The sequence below is a fragment of the Gracilinanus agilis genome, chromosome 4 (genome assembly GCF_016433145.1).
Source record: "Gracilinanus agilis isolate LMUSP501 chromosome 4, AgileGrace, whole genome shotgun sequence".
Classification (NCBI taxonomy): domain Eukaryota; kingdom Metazoa; phylum Chordata; class Mammalia; order Didelphimorphia; family Didelphidae; genus Gracilinanus; species Gracilinanus agilis.
In genome coordinates this window covers 514,396,045-514,412,527 of record NC_058133.1, presented here as the reverse complement: position 1 = coordinate 514,412,527, position 16,483 = coordinate 514,396,045, and positions in this window count along the sequence as shown.

The window sequence follows — 16,483 nt, the reverse complement described above, 5'->3', positions numbered from 1 at the left end:
ACTAGATTCCATGCCTCCAAAGTCAGATTCTCACCTTGACCCAACCCTGACTCCACAACTCCCTCCTGGATCAGTAGGGAGAGAAGTCAAGACCATAAATAAGCCTTTATTAGGCACCTACTAGGAGCGAAGGGATGGCCTCCATCTTTCTTAGGTTCTCAGCCCCAGCAACAGAAGGGGAGGTGCGGAGGGCTGGGGTTCCAAGGGGGCTCTAAGCAGATTCTAAAGAGAAAAATTAAGATGAAAACAAGTATCAGTCGAGCCATTTTTCTATAAGTATGTTTAGTCTAACTATGGTTATACTTGAATGGAAAAGCATCTAATAAGGGGTTACTGGAGGCCAAGTATTGGGGTCACAAATATGAAAGCAAGACAACCCCTGCTTTCATAGAACTTCCACTGGGTCAGGGGGCCTGTAGGCTGCCTCGGTGCCCTCATTGGCCCTCTCCCCACCCCTTCCATGTTCACTTGGAGGCCTTCCCTTAAATCCACCCAAATAAAGTATCAATTGCTTTCAGTCCAGTCGGCAAAGCTCTTCTAGTCCCAGCAATGGAACTTAACATGAAATAGAAATATATTAACCTCCTCCTCTGTTTCTTCACTTTGGGATTGCTCATGCTACCCCTCACTTTACAGAGAAGGAAACTGAAGCCAAGAGCAGAGAAGGACTTAGATAATATCACATAGAGAGTAAAAGGCAGGTTTAAACCTAACCCAGATGAGTCCTGAGTTTGTTTGTTTTTTTTTAACATTTTTTAAATTAAACATTCTTTTTTTCTTATAAGGAGAACAGAAGCTGCCCCTCCTTTTGCTTTCCAATTTCCCTTCTTTTTAAAAAATGTAAGGGTGACTTTGCAATCCACATCCAGAGAAAGAACTGTGGGAGCAGAAACACAGAAGAAAAACAATTGCTTGATCACATGGGTTGATGGGGATATGATTGCGGATCTAAATGATCACATTAGTACAAATATCAATAATATGGAAATAGTTCTTGATCAGTGACACATGTAAAAGCCAGCAGAACTGCACATTGGCTACGGGAGAGGGGGTCAGAGGAGGGGAGGGAAAGAACATGAATCATGTAACCATGGAAGATTTTTCATAATTAATCAAGGAAAGGAAAGGAGAGGAGAGGACAGGAGAGGAGAGAAAACTAAGGAGCAATGCTCTGTAAAAAAAAAAAATGTAAGGATCAGCTAGTGAACAGAGAGCCAAGCAGAGTCAGGAGGTTCTGGGTTCAAATCTGCCCTCAGACACTTCCTAGCTGTGTGACCTTGGGCAAGTCACATCACCTCCATTGCCTAACCCTTACCATTCTTCTGCCTTGGAACAAATACACAGTACTGATTCTAAGATGGAAGATAAGAGTTTCTTAAATATATTTATTTGTTTGTTACATTTAAATCCCCATTTAACCTCCTCCCTTCCTCTCCTCCCCCATTAGAAAAGACAACATTTGACAAAAAAGCTCTACATATATATATAAAACCTATGTCTTACTTATTTCTCTTTATCAGTTCTTTCTCTGGAGACAGACATAGTTAAGTCATTCTTCAAACAATATTTCCGTGGCTATATAGAATGTTCTCTTGGTTCTGCTCATTTTACTTCACAATTTCATATAGGTCTCCCCATATTTTTCCATACTTAATCTGTTTTCCATTTCTTACAGAGCAGTAGTATTCCATCACAATCATATGCCACACCTTAGCCATTCCCCCAATGGATGGGCATCCCTTCAATTTCCAGTTTGGTGCTACCTCAGGTTTTTTTGAGAAAAAAAAAGAAAAAAAACTTCCCTAGATAAACTCATTTCTGCTTACTCTTCTATTTTAAAAAATATAATAATACCAGAAACTTCCTTTTGGGAGGAAAACCTCTTTTTCTCACCTGAAGAAAATAAATTAAAACTACTTACCATTGAACAATTCATTTAAAAAGGATCTGGGGGTATTAATGGGCTGTAAGCTCAATAGGCTCAGTAGTGTAACATGGATATTATGCTGTTTAGACTTCATGAATAGAAGGCTGCATAGGAACCTTCGAGAAAGGTGAGAAAGATTGATGGTCCCCCAGCATGCTGCCCTGGGCAGACAATGCCTGAACTTTTGCTTTCTGTCCTGAATACCATAATTTAGGCAGGACATTGCTAAACAAGAGAGCATCCAAAAGAAGGTGACCAGGTTGATATAGAAGCCAGAAACCAGACAATATATGGTGGAATGACCTGGAAAAGTTTAGGAAAAAGTTGGGTTTGTGTCTCCAAAGGCTAGCCATCTTCCAGCATTTGAAGGGACCTCATGTGGAAAGAGGATTACCCTCATTCAGCTTGGTCACGGTGGGCAGAACTAGGAGCCATGACAAATGAAAAGAGGTAGATTTGAGTTTAGTCTAAGGCCAATGATGTCCAAAAATGGACAGGACTCCCCTCATCTCTTGAAGTAATGGCTGAGTAAAAGTGTATGTATCTTGGTGTCTTCCTTGTGAGGTGACCTTCTGTGTACACAGCCTAGAATTTGTCTGAACATCATTGTTCACATGTTGTCTCCTCTAACTGGAATGTGAGCTCCTTGAGGGCAGAGACCATGGTTTCTCCTTTCCTTGTGTCCCTGGTGTCTAATAAATGGAAGGTCCATAATAAATGCTTGTTGGTTGACTAAGTGAAGAGATTACTCTTCAAGTAGAACAGATGGACCCTTGGAGTCCCTTCCAAAACTGAAATTCTGTAGTTCTATGAATGAAGCTAGGGTCATAGTGTCATAGAGCTAGGATGGGAAAGGACCTCAGGGACCAGCCAGTCCAACTTCCTCATTTCCTTTTATAGATGAGCACACTGAGATCCAAAAAAGGGGAGTGGATTTGGCCAGGGTAATATAGGCAATTGGTCTCAGAGGTGGGATTTGGCCGTAGGTTCTTGGGAGAAGGCAAAAGACATGATCAGCACTCTCTGGCCTTTAGAGTTTCTTCTCCTGCTATTCCTGTGTTGGTCTCCTTGCTTTTTCTGGTTTACAGTGCATCCCCTCTCCTAATCCCTTGGCAGGGCTGGGGTCAGGACCTGGAAGTTGTTCCTGCTTCCTGGGTGTCGTAGTGCTAAAAGGGAGCATTCCCACTCTAATGGAGCAGGGGAGAGGTCTCCTCTAGGGAATTCTGCAACAGACAGTGGCTTGAAGATGGAGACAGAATTGTAGCATGGATCAGCCAAGGTATAGGTGTCAGGACTGAAATGTCCAAATCCCAGTAATGTCTGAGACCAATGGCGAGCTTGGCTTCTGGGGTTGCTGAGTGTGGAGGCGAATGTACATATATAGGAGGCAAAACTAACACTGAAAATCAAGAAATCAACCAAATCCAATGGGAATTGTGAGAGCCCAGATCCTAGGATTAGGAATCAACCTTGTTACCAAGTAAGCAACAAGGAGTGTTGAGTTAGATGAGGAGAATCTCAGTTTGTTAACCTCACCATTCTATGGGCATGTGCCCAGCTCCGGGCATCCAATCTCCACTCTTGTGTTTTCCCTAAATTTCTCTCAGCTAGAAAGTTGTGACGTCACCATCATCCTCACTACCTTCAATAGCAGCCCGGGATGTAGTTCATCAGGTCCTAAGAGTTCCTTCCCCACCTTGTGGGAGAAATATCAGAACTACGATCCGGGTCTCCACCAGCTTCCTCCTTTTTTCCTAGGATGAAGAGTCGTTTGCTTTGGCCTTTTTCTTGCAATGAAAGGTGCATAAGTCCCAAAGGAGACACAGCAATCCTTACATTTCTTTCTAACCCTTTCATTTCTTTTCCAGCTCATTCCCATGTCCCACCCCCACCTCCCCATCTTTCTCAAAAGCACAAATGGCCTTGGCGAAAACAGTCCTTCCCTCCAAGTCTAAAAGGCAAGTTGAAGGACAGAAAACATCATGGGCCACCGAGGTCCACATACTATCGCCCCTGACTGCTGAGTCATTCTGAGTGAGCCCCTGTCCTTTAGCTAATGAGGCTAAGAGTGTCAAAGATGAATTAAACTTCATGAGAGCAGAAGGACTTGGAACCTGTTTGGGGCTTCCTCCCCTGTTTTGAAGTAAAAGGTATTTGGAAATGTTTTGCAGACCTTAAAATGCTCTCTTAGTGCTAGCTGTTATTATTATTAACATTCCAAGAAAAAGTCCCAGAGAATTAGGAATGCTATCATGTTTTCCATGATTAATAGTTGTGGGAGGGATTACCAGGAACCCAGAGAAACCTTGAGGATGGAGCTAATTAATCATGCCCTTTCTTCAAAAGTAGCTTGGCATGGTTAATGGAGTTCTGGAACTGGAGTCATGAAAACCCAGGTTTCACTCCCACCCCAGATCTTGTGTCATCTAGGTCCTGTCCCTTCATCTCTGGGAGCCTCAGTTTCCTCCTATGTAAAAAAGGAGCATGAGCCAGAAGGACAGACCCCACAAGGCTGTTGTGAGGATCCCATGAGATGGTGGGTGTAGAAAATTCTGCAAACCTCAAAAGTGCTTATTTGGAAACTGAGGAGATGGAAAAATAAAAGGTATCAATAAAAAGTGCTTCGGGTGTTCTCTAAGCTCAAGCCATTGCCACTCTCAAAGCTGATGCCTCTGTCTTCTCACTCGCGTCTATATTGGTGTGAGACCCTAGTTATGGCAGCAGCTTCCATTGGTACAACCCTAAGCAGAACAAGAGGGCTCCTTCTATGCCCCCGAGAAATGGCTTCCTCCTTTTCCCAGGCCAATACAATCAGCATTTATTAAAGCCTGATTCTGAATCAGGCACTGGGCACACAAAGATAAAAATGGGGAAGCCTTTCCTGTCTTCAAGAGGCTTACATTCTACCCCTCTCCCAAAGCATGGAAAATCCCCCTTCAGGCTTCAAACACCAATACTTGGGGCAACAAAGGGGAGAATTCAAGAAAAGTTGATCATTTCTTCAGGGAGGAATACTGTACTGAGTGATGGCTGGACTTGGAGTCAGAAAGATCTGAATTCAAATCCTGCCTCAAATACTACTTGTATGTAATTCTGGGCAAATCTCTTAAGTTCTCATACGTGTAAGATGAAGGGTAGGGTTGGATTCAATGGCCTTTCTAATGTCGCTCACCCCTAAAATTCTCTAATCCGTCAAGACATGGCAGTTATCCAACCGGGGATTCTTAATGCTAAGATTCTCATTTCAAATTCCATCTCAAACCACCAAGGAAACCTTCAGGCAAGGCCTCTATTGTCCCTTTTGGGGGAGAAAGAGGGTGAAAATCCAGGCCTGTGAATTCACTGCTGTAGGGAATTCCCTCCACTCACATGGACTGTTAGATAATTCATCTGTGACTTCCAACAGAATCTTGGAGAGTTTCCTAGAGCCCGGAGAGGTGATGGCTCTTCGAAAGTCACATAGTCCTGGAGAGCAATCTGGAATTGTGCCCAAAGAGTTGGAAAACCGTGCCTACCCTTTGACCCAGCTCCTGGGGAATGGCTGAATCAGCTGTCCAATAGGATTGTGATGGAATACTATTGGCTTGTAAGAAATGACCTGCAGAACGATTTTAGAAAAGTATGGAAAGATTTGCAAGAAATGATGCAGAGTGAAATGAGCAGAAGCAAGAGAACGGCAGATACGGGAACAGTAAGAGTGTTTGAAGAGTGACTGGGAAGCAATTACAAGCCATCTGAATATTTGAATTAACTAGGAAAGACTCAGGACAGAAAATGCTACCCACCTCCAGAGAAATAACTGATGTATGGAACTATGTATTGCAGAGTTTCACATTTAGATCAATATCAAACGGTGGCCTTCTCTAACATGGGGTCAAGAGGGAAAGTAGAGAGAGAGAGAGAGAGGAAGGGAGAGAGAGAGAGAGAGAGAGAGAGAGAGAGAGAGAGAGAGAGAGAGAGAGAGAGAGAGAGAGAAGAAAAAACCAACATGCCAAAACGTGTAAATGGGAAAGCCAGCTGTTCTCAGAGGAGACTGTCAGGACAAAGGAGTCTTTACAACAAAGACCTCAGGAACCGAGAAGAAAGCAAAGGAGCCTTTGGGAGGCCTGGGCATCTGGGCATCTTGAAATCTGATTCCAGCACCCCTGGTGGCAGTAAGGTCCCTCTGATTGCTGGGGCTGCTGCTGCTGCTGTTGTCATTTAACCAAACAGGTTTCAGGCACCCATGAGGGCTAACAGAGAAGACCACCAGGTGGCCCAATGGGCGAGTTTCACGTTGGGAGGACCATGGGATGGGGAAGGGGCAGGCCGTGCTGAAGTCTGTGTTAGTGTGTCTAACAAAGGCGATTAGGCAAGGAAAAGCTGGGCCTCCCCGAGCCCAGCCCTTGGTTAAGCCCTTTACACATGGAAACCAGCCTTCCTAATCGCTTCTAAGGTTACACTCGCCCTTAATGTCCCGGTGGCTTTCCAGGGTGAACAGGTGCTCCTAACATGCGTGAGCTCACAGGAAATGAACAGCGCGAGGGGGAAGGATGTCTGCCCCGTAAGTAAGTCACGAGGCAGCGCATTCAAAGGGAGAAACCTTATCCCCTTACCTAGAAACTGGATATTGCCAGAGAAGCGAACCCCCTGCCTGCCCGGGAGCCCCAACCCCCACCTCCCTTAATCTCCTCCAACTGGTCTAGACTTGAGAGGATCTCTTGATCCATTTGGCTGCTGCAGGGAGAAGGCCACGCTGTTAACCACTTTTATGCCAGGGCTTGGCCCGAGGAGCCGAGCCGCTGAGCACAGATCTGAACCGGGCATCAGAAGGCCGGCTGGGGGCTAGGCTGGCTCTGACGTTGACCCTGCGCTGGAACATAGAGTGAATGATGGGAAATAGCCACAGACCGTGTCTAGAAAAATAGGTGGGAGTCGGAGGGCTACAAATATCTGGTGGAGATGATCATGGGTGATCCTGGGGAGGGGGTACATGAGGTGGTCAGGGAGGACTCTGGGGTGAGGCCTTGGGGAGCCCTTCTCAGGCTCTGCTCATCCTCTAAGAGTCTGGAGCAGGCACAGCAGCCACAGCCAGGAAAACCATCTCAGCAGACAGCGTAAAGCAAGTGAAGGATACCCAGAGCTGAGTTAGCCCAAGGAGAGGCCTTGAAGGCAGCAAAAGCAGGCAGTGCAGAGCCCTCAGAGCTTGGTCAGAGATTGAAGGTGACCACGTCGTCCACCGCATCCTGGCCATCCCCAGTTGTCGTGCCACTAGCAAAAGTGATGCTGATGACTTTGTACGGCTCTGCCTCACTTCAAGCCAATTTATGCATGAGTCAAACGATATCCCCCAGTCACACTGCTGGGGTCTTCTTCTGGCCAAAGGACAACCAACCAGCCAACCAACCAACCAACCAACCAACCAACCCTCTTGGAGGCCATGAGGACTCACATTGATTTTTTTTTTCTTTTTTAACACTCACCTTCCATCTTCAAATCAACACAGTGGATTGGTTCTAAAGCAGAAGAGTGGTCAGGGCTAGGCAATGGGGGTCAAGTGACTTGCCCAGGGTCACACAGCTAGGAAGTATCTGAGGCCAGATTTGAGCTCAGGACCCCCAGTCTCCAGGCCTGGCTCTCCATCCACTGAGCTACCCAGCTGCCCCCTCACATTGATTTTTAGATAACAGACTTGGCTCTCCCTTAGACAAATCTCAACTCTTTTACCTGGGGCAGGGAGGGAAGAATGGTCAGTTGGAAAGAAAGAGTAGATAGGGAGGGGAATTGAAGGAAGCTCTTCCCTGGAGCTATGCAGCTAGGTGCCACAGTGGATAGAGTGCCAGTCCTGGAGTTAGAAAGACCTGAATTCAAATTTGGCCTCAGATACTTATTAGCTTATGAGCCTGGACAAATTCCTTAACTCCATTTGCCTCAGTTTCCTCATCTATGAAATGAGCTGGAGAAGGAAACAGCAAACCATTTCAAGAAAACCCCGAATGAGAACATGCCTGAAAAATGAATGAATGACAACTTTCCTAGAGCAAGAACCCAGCCCTCAGCCTCTATGACCACGTGTCCCTGGAGAAGTCTTCAGAGCCCCAAGATGAGTGAAGGACCAGTCTTCTTTGTACCTCTTCTCCATCAGGCTGTGAGAAGCATCTTCTTTGGATGAAAGGGTGGAAAACTTGGAAAGTATTCTTACAGGATTACAGACTTCAAGCTAGTTGGCTAATGGACAAAAAGGTGAGACCCAGAAATGTGCCCAAGATCCTATTCGGGAACAACTAGGCAGAATTCAAATCCAGATCTAATATGTGTTCTTTTTTTTTTTTAAACCCTTAATTTTTGTGTATTGACTCCTAGGTGGAAGATTGGTCAGGGTGGGCAATGGGGGTCAAGTGACTTGCCCAGGGTCACCCAGCTGGGAAGTGTCTGAGGCCAGATTTGAACTCCCGCCTCTAGGCCTGACTCTCAATCCACTGAGGTACCCAGCTGCCCCTTAATATGTGTTCTTAAGTGTTCTTGGAAATCCACTTAAGGCCCTTCCCATTTTTCCTACTGCTCTGTAGAAAATGATTTTCTGGAAATGATTAGTGAGAGTTAAAGGAAAGAAATTTGGGTAATAAGTTAAAACACCCAGAAGGGATTTTTGACATCACCTCTGCTAACCATTAGAATAACTCAGTCACACTTTTTATATGGTCTGGAGGGAGACAGTTTTCCAGGGTAAGAATATGTTGGTTGTCATCTTCCTTGATGGTGCATTTAATTAAAATATTTACATATTTATGTGCTGGAGTCTGGGAAAACTTTAATTCAAATACCTGGCCTTAGGCACTTCCTAGCTATGGGGCCCTGGACAAGTCAGTACCCTGTTTGCCTCAGTTTTCTCATCTCTAAAATGAGCTGGAGAAGGAAATGACAAACCACTCCAGTTTCTTTGCTAAGAAAACCCCAAGTGGGGTCACATAGAGTAGGACACAAGTGAAATGACTGAAAAGCAGAAAAGTAGAAGGGGAAATCATTAGGTTTGGGGTCCCAGAGCCTGTATCTAAAGTCCCATTTTGTTCCTTACCAGTTGAATGACCTTGGACAAGTCCCCTACCCTTTCTGGATTTGTTCCTTCATCTGTAAAATGGTGGCATTTGAATAATAGCTCTCTAACGTCCCTTCCACCTTTAAATCTGAAGTCTTGATCTGAAGATCTTTGGTTTTAATTAAGTTATCTTGCCTCTTTCTCCTTGAACCCATCCTCTTTCTATGGTCATCAAAGGAAGGAATGCTCAATTGCTCTAAGGCAGAAAGCTTCAATCCACCAATTCCTTCCCAGGCAATCCTCTTTGAGCCTCCTGGTCAAGGAGACCCAGAAGGAGATGTAGAAGCACTTGAGAAAGGCCACTGGATGATAAACCTCATGGATGAGGAGCTTCACGCTGGTTGTGGACAATAATGAGAGTAGCTAACACGTTGCAAAGCACTCTCGATATGATATTTCATTTGATCCTTACGATGCCCCTAGAAAATGGATGCTATTATTATCCCCATTTTATAGAAGGTGAAACTGAGTTTGAAAGAGGTTGAATGAGTTGCCTAGGGTCACACTTAGTAAGCATCCGAGGCAGGGATTCAAACTTGGACTTCCCAACTCTAAGGCAAAGAGTCCAGCCACTGTGTCCCCCAGCTGCCATAATGGCTTCAAGATCTCCTCCAGTGTTTTATATGTCAAAGGTAAGAAGGATGGCGTTGGAAGGAGCCCTAGAGGCCATCTGACCCAATTCACTCATTTTCCAGATGAGGAAAGCAAGGCCAGAGAGGGGAAGGGACTTGCCCCAAGGCCACAGAGGTGATGAAGAAGCACAGCTGGCACACTCGCCATTAGTCCATTTTAGCTAGTTAGTAGATCTCTCGCGGATCCCTCCCTCCAGGGCGCTGCGCACCAAGAATACACACCTATCCTAGCTCACGCTTTGGCTTTGAGGGTCACCCTTTGGTGGTTTTGGGTCCGGATGTGAGCTAAGCTCTGGATTCTCTCATACTTCCCAACTTCTCATGGGATTACCAATTTATAACCAGAAGGGACCTCCAAGATCATCTAGTCCAAACCTCCTCATTTTACAGAAGAGGAAACTGAGTCTCAAAGAGAGAAAATCATTCACTCAGGGTCCCACAAGGTGTCAAGTGACAGAGCTAAGGCTCAAAGCTATTCCTATTCAGCCCTCAGATTTCCTGTACCCAAAGGCATCTTGGATCTTCATCTGGAAGAAATAAATGCAATAGAACCAAAGAAACACATGTCTGAAATGTCTTAGCAAGAGAATTCGCTCTGGTGTTCAAGGCAATAAAGGATAAGTTATGACTCTCAGGACCTAGACCTCATCACATCTTTCTGGGTTCATGCATGGACAATAGAATACAAAGGTTTCGGCTCTGGGGCTCATGAAGACATGTGGGCTCCCCAGACCTCGGATTTTTCAACAGAGAACTTGTAAAATTGCTAGACATATTCCAAATTAAAGCTGCCCACTATGGGCTCCATTAAAGGTCCTCTAAGACTTCTCCATGGCATGGTGGTGCCCCCTCAGTTCTAGACGATACTCAGATTCTTCATCTATAAAATGAGGATGATAATCCCAGCACCAACCTCACAGAGTGCTTGTCGATGCAATGAGAAATGTTGAAAGCACTTACAAAAAGAGGGATGGAGAAAAGAGTCCTTCCCTGAAGCCAAGGAGGGTTCTTTTTTTCCTTGGTAACCTTAGCTTCCAGTATGTTGCTTGGAATACTGTAGACACTTAATAAATGTTTATAATTCATCTTTGCTGTTTTGAGAAAATCAAGGGGCATCAAAGGGAAATGACTTGCCCAAGGTCATATTGTTCATAAATAACAGAGTTATCCTTTGCATCCAGATGATTTGATTCTAAAGCCAATGATCTAAACGTGATAAAATGATGCCTCTCTCTACATTTTTTTTAATGGCTCAGAGTTTCCCTGGTGTTGAGCATATACTTTTGCAATGGAACCAAGCAAAGATAGCCCTAACCGTGATATGATTCAGGCCTGTCATCTTGGATGTCTGAAAGGAAATCATTTAGTCAGTCTCTTTCTTTCCAGAACATCCACAGTTAATGTAAACCAGGAGGTGCTCAGGAGATGGGCTGGGATGGAGGAGGCTAAGCAGAGATCTTGACCTTGTCCTTGGCGTCTTATCAAAATACTGTTTATTTTATTTTTTTCAATGCAAAGTCAACGCCCAAGCCCATTTTTCTTTAGCAGGCTGAGGCATGCACATCTTTCTTCCAAGCATATTTTCAGTCCTTTGTGAGGAGATGAAAGTTGGGGGTTGGGGAGGAGGAAGAAATGCTCAGCCTGGGAGAATTTTGAATGCCCTACAGAAGTGCCCACTTTTAATAGCCCACCAGAAAGGGCATTTTGTCTCAGGCATCTTCCCAGAGAAGAAAAAGAGAGCTCGTGGCACCTGGGAGAGAAAGAGGCCGCAGGATCACCATTCAGGACGCAGCCTCTTTCTCGCCCGGGTGCCACGAGCTCCCTTCTGTAGACAGAAGAGGCTACTGTCTCCAGGGTTAGGAAAGAAGGCTCAGCTTCCCCTACAGAGATGTGCCTAAGGAGAGCCCTCGAAAATGGCACTTCTGCGTCTCACTCCTTGATTCCATCTCCAGGTTGTCTCTGTTTGGCCAAGAATCAAAGAAATCAAACCAGTGACCATGAGGATGCTGCCATGTCTGTGTCTCTCAAGGCTCCCCTGGGGTGATTGGAGAGAGATACTGAAGAGCAGGCAGACTGATAGGGAAGGAAGCAGAGGGAAAAGGCAAACAAAAAGGGAAAGGAACAAAGCAGAGGAATGAGGGAGAGGAGGAAGAAAGATGGAGAGGGACACAGGCTGGGAAAGAGTCCAGAGGAAGAGAGGAGCCCACAGAGAAACACAGGGACAGAGGAAGAGACAGAGGGAGATGGAGGGAGAGAGATAGGGAAAGAGACAGAGACAGAGACAGAGGAGAGGAGAGGCAGATAGGCAGGGGAAGAGACAGAGGCAGATAGACAAAGAAACAGAGTGGAGAGAGGGACAGAGAAGAGGAGAGAGATAAGCAGAGAAAGAGAGAGAGGGAGGAGGAGAGACAGACAAAGAGACAGAGAAGAAGGAGGCAACAGACAGACAGACAGACACAGACAGAGGAGGGAGAAAGACAGAAACAGACAGAGATAGAGAGAGGTAACCTGTACTCCAGGGCTTTCTCCCCACTCCCTCCCCAAAGCTCTTTTGGGTCAAATGGACACAGGTCTGTTCTCAAGATTGAGTCCATTTCTCTTCCTGATTCTGGGCCCTTCAGGAATGTAACTCCAGGACATTTTTGCTTTCAGAAAAGGGGAACCAGTGATATCTCCAGACCCCTGAGTTTGACTTCTGTTCCTGGGAAGATTGTAGACCAGGGCTTCCTCACCCTTTCAGTGTGTGTCCTGGACTCCTTTGGTGCTGGTCTAATGAAGCCTGCAGACCCCTCCCTAATCAATCAACCAGTAAAGGGTATGCAGGGGAGGCTACAAGTCAATGCCATCTCAGCCACATCAAAAGAGTCAAATCGATCAGACCTAGGGAGGAGATGCTCCTGCTGCTCCCTTTGCTGGTCAGACACGGCTTAGGAAGGGCATCATGGGCCAGCTGGAGGGGATCCCAAGGAGGGCATCGAGGATGGGAAGGAGCCTTAGAGAGAGCCGTGCAGAAATCCCTGGAGCCAAATGAGGATGTGGAGCCTGGAAGAGAGAAGCCTCAGGTGGGACAGAATACCTGTCCTCCTGGAAGAGGGGCTGGGCTTGTTTCCTTTGGTTCCCCAGAGCAGAACCAGGAGCAGTGGGGGCCAGGGACAGGCAGGCTGGCAGACTTGGGCTGGAACATTTTCTGAATAGAGCTATCCTGGAGGAATAGGTTGTTTGGGAAGTCCAGGGAGCCTCCTCCCTTCAGGTCCTCAAGCAAAGGATCCCAGGAGTATGACTGGGGGGCCTCGGGAGGGCAACGAGGCTAATATTCTCATTTTGAAGATGGGGAAAATGAGGCCCAGGAAGAAGTGATTTGCCCAGGATCTTACAGCTAGCAGCGGCAGCAGCATTAGTACCAGTAGTAGTAGTTCCAGTAGTAGTAGTAGTAGTAGTAGTAGCAGTAGCAGTAGCAGTAGCAGTAGCAGTAGTAGTAGTAGTAGTAATAGTAGTAGTAGTAGTGGAGGAGGAGGAGGAGGAGGAGGAGGAGGAGGAGGAAGAGTAGCAGTAGTAGCAGTAGCAGTAGCATTTAAGTATTCTATTTCCTCTCCTGTTAATCTTGGCATTTAATGTTTTTGTAAACATTCACCCTTTTCACTGAGATCATGAGATTTATTGGTATATAATTGGGCAAAAATTACTCCTAATAATTACTTTCATTTCATCTTCATTGGTGGCGAATTCCTTCTTTTCATTTTCGATACTGGTAATTGGGTCTTCTTTCTTTTTTGCTTCCTTCCTTCCTTCTTTTCTTCCTTCCTTCCTTCTTTCTTTTTCTTTCTTCCTTTCTTTCTTTCTATCAAATTAAGAAAAGGTTTCTTCCTTTTGTGGGCTTTTTCACAAAATCAGCTCCTAGTTTTATGTATTTGTTCTTCCTTTTAAGTTTTTTACTATTTCTAAAAGCAGTTGGAGTTGTTGGCATTTCTAGAGTGGTTTAAAGTTCACAAAGCACTTGACAGATGTTACCTCATTTGATCCTTAAAACAACCCTGGGACGGAGGTGCTATTTTATTCCCCATCAAGAAAACTCAGACACACAGGGATATTAAGTAAGGTTACACAGGTAATAATAATAATAATAATAATAATAATAATAATAATAATAATGATGATGATGATGATGATGATGATGATGATAGCATTTCTAAAGTGGTTTAAGGTTCACAAAGCACTTGACAGGGGTTACCTCATTTGATCTTCACAAACACCCTGGGAGGTAGGTGCTATAATTATACCCATTTTACTGAGGAGAAAAACTGAGGCACAGGGAGGTTTAAGAGACTTTCCCTTGGTCACCCAGCTAGGAAGTAATTAAGGTCTTCCTGACTCCAAGTTTTTTGCTCTTTCAACTATACCACCTAGTCTAAGGTGAAATTCAAAGCCAAGTCTTCCTGACTCCAGCCCCCAAGCCCCCTTCACTATAAGAGCAGATGAACAAATCTATGGTCGGAAGGATTCTTATTCCAAGATGCCTGGAGGTCCCATTCAGCTCAGAGATTCTAGGACTACTCAGAAGCTCTTCTATTGGGAGTGGAAGCTACAATGGGGAGCCTCTTACCAGAGAGGCCATCCCCAGCCAGAGAAGTCAGGGGAGGAAGCCCTGTCCAATGGATGGTTGGACCAGAAGACCTCAAAGGTCCCTGAAGCTCGATAGCTAGGAGGCAGGGGTGATGCCATCTTCAGATTTGGGGATCCCTCCCTTAGACACTGCAACTGCTAGTGCGGCTAGTATTTTACTTTTGGGTGAGCAATGTCTCTAGCATGTAAGAGTCAGCATGGGGTAATGGGTAGAGTCAGGAAGACCCGAGTTCAAATTTCTCCTCTGGAGCTGTGTGAGAGGGCTGGCTTCCTTTCTGCATCCCAGGGAGTCTTCGGAGAGCAACTGAAAGCTTCATGCAGAACCTTGGGAAGCTCCCTCTGCCAGATAACCACACTGAATGCCCAGACCACCAGATACCCAATAATAGAGAACGTCACACAAAGGAAGATGTCAGATGTCACCACGAGATGCCTCTCCTCTGAGTCCTGGGAGAAGAACCCGTTACCAGATGGTAGAGAAGGATCTCGGACTGGAACCTGGAAGGGTCCTCAGAAGTCGTCTAGTTTGAGCCCCTTTATTTTACGAATGAGGGACCCGAGGCCCATTGAGGCAAAGGGAGTCTTGAGCTTTGTTTTCTTGTGAACCTGCACAAAGGAGGTTCAAGAAAAATCTTTCCCCTGATGGGCACCTGAGACACGAAAGACCAAAAGGAACCCATGAAAGTGGGCTAAGTCAGGAACATCACTGTGAATCCATCCCCTGGCTCAGGGCAACCCCATCTCTCAGCTCTGTACGTGATGGGGGAGACACCCGTCAGGGAAGAAACACAGCCAGCGTGGAAATTCCAGAAGACTTCAAAAACAGAAGAGATTTAGGTCTTTCTGGAGGCTGAGAGAAGCTCACAGGATTCAGGCAAATTTGAGTAGCAAAAGCTGGAATTCTGGATATAGTTATCTACAAGAACAGTAAGATTGAGCCACAGCCTGACTGGTTAGTTCTGAACTGTGTTACCAATGGCATCTCTTACAAGATTTCTCAGGGCTTCAGTTTCTTCACCTGTAAAATGGGGACAAGGGAGTAGATGACCTCTGAGGTTCCTCTCAGCTCTATAAATCTCTGCCCCCTAATCCATCCCTTGCAAGGCATCAGTTATTTTTCAGCTCTGCTGGGGGGTTATTTGCCGAGCCTTTTTTTTTTTTTCAGGGAGAAAAATAAGACTTTATTTACAAGAAATAACATTTAGAAAAATTCTAACAGATGAGCCCTGACCCTCCCACCTCCCTGGCACTCCCATTCCCACTATTCCCTCCCTACTCCTTGTCTCCCCAGAGGCTCAAAGGCACGATGAGACAGTTGGCATGCAGAGGGGAGTGCCAGGGTGGGCACCCAACTCCCTCTTGAATCCCTGGATCCAATCGGCCAAGTAATTCTATCCTTCCACAGTATTGTGTACTCTCTCATTTACAGTCATAGATGACCTTGAGTAAGTCCCTTCATTTCCTTTTCCTTGTTTATAAAATGAGGGAATTGCCTCTAAGGTCCCTTCCAGCTCTAAATTTCCTCATCTGTAGAACAAGGGGGATAGACTAGGTGACCCCAAAGGTCTCTTCCTGCTCTAAATCTCTGACCCTATGACTTGTGAGATAAGCATTTCCCATTTCAAAATCCTTCCCCTCCCTACCCCACCCTCTCCATTTTTCAGCTCTTTTGTGTCTAAACCTTGCCAGGAGCTCTAAGCCAGGAAGGACACCCACCAGAACAAATCTGAGGACAGTTTATCTGACCTTCAGATTCTCTGGAATGAAGTCATTCAAACAACTTTAAGGAATCAAAAGCAACTGGCGGATTTTCCCCAAGTTTTTAAGACTGACAAACCAGGTCGGCCAGGAAGGCTGGGAAGAGGGCTACCAGCGTGAGTGTGGGCTTCAACAGAGAGATGATTCCAGAGGCCAGAAAACTATTCAAGAAATATGCTGGGATGCCTGCTTGCCTTCAAGGATCCTAGAGACATAAGCCCATTGGATTTGGAATGAATGAAATTCTCCCAAGGCTGTAGACATTCAGTTTAAGTTGATGCCACGTCAGACTTCTCAGTTAGCCAGTAGAGTCCCCCCAAAATCTGAACAAACACCAAAAATCCTGAAGAACTTGAGGTGGGCCAAAGGCAGGGTGAGAGAGAGAGAGAGAGAGAAAGACAGAAAGAAAGACAGAAAGAAAGACAGAAAGAAAGAAAGAAAGAAAGAAAGAAAGAAAGAAAGAAAGAAAGA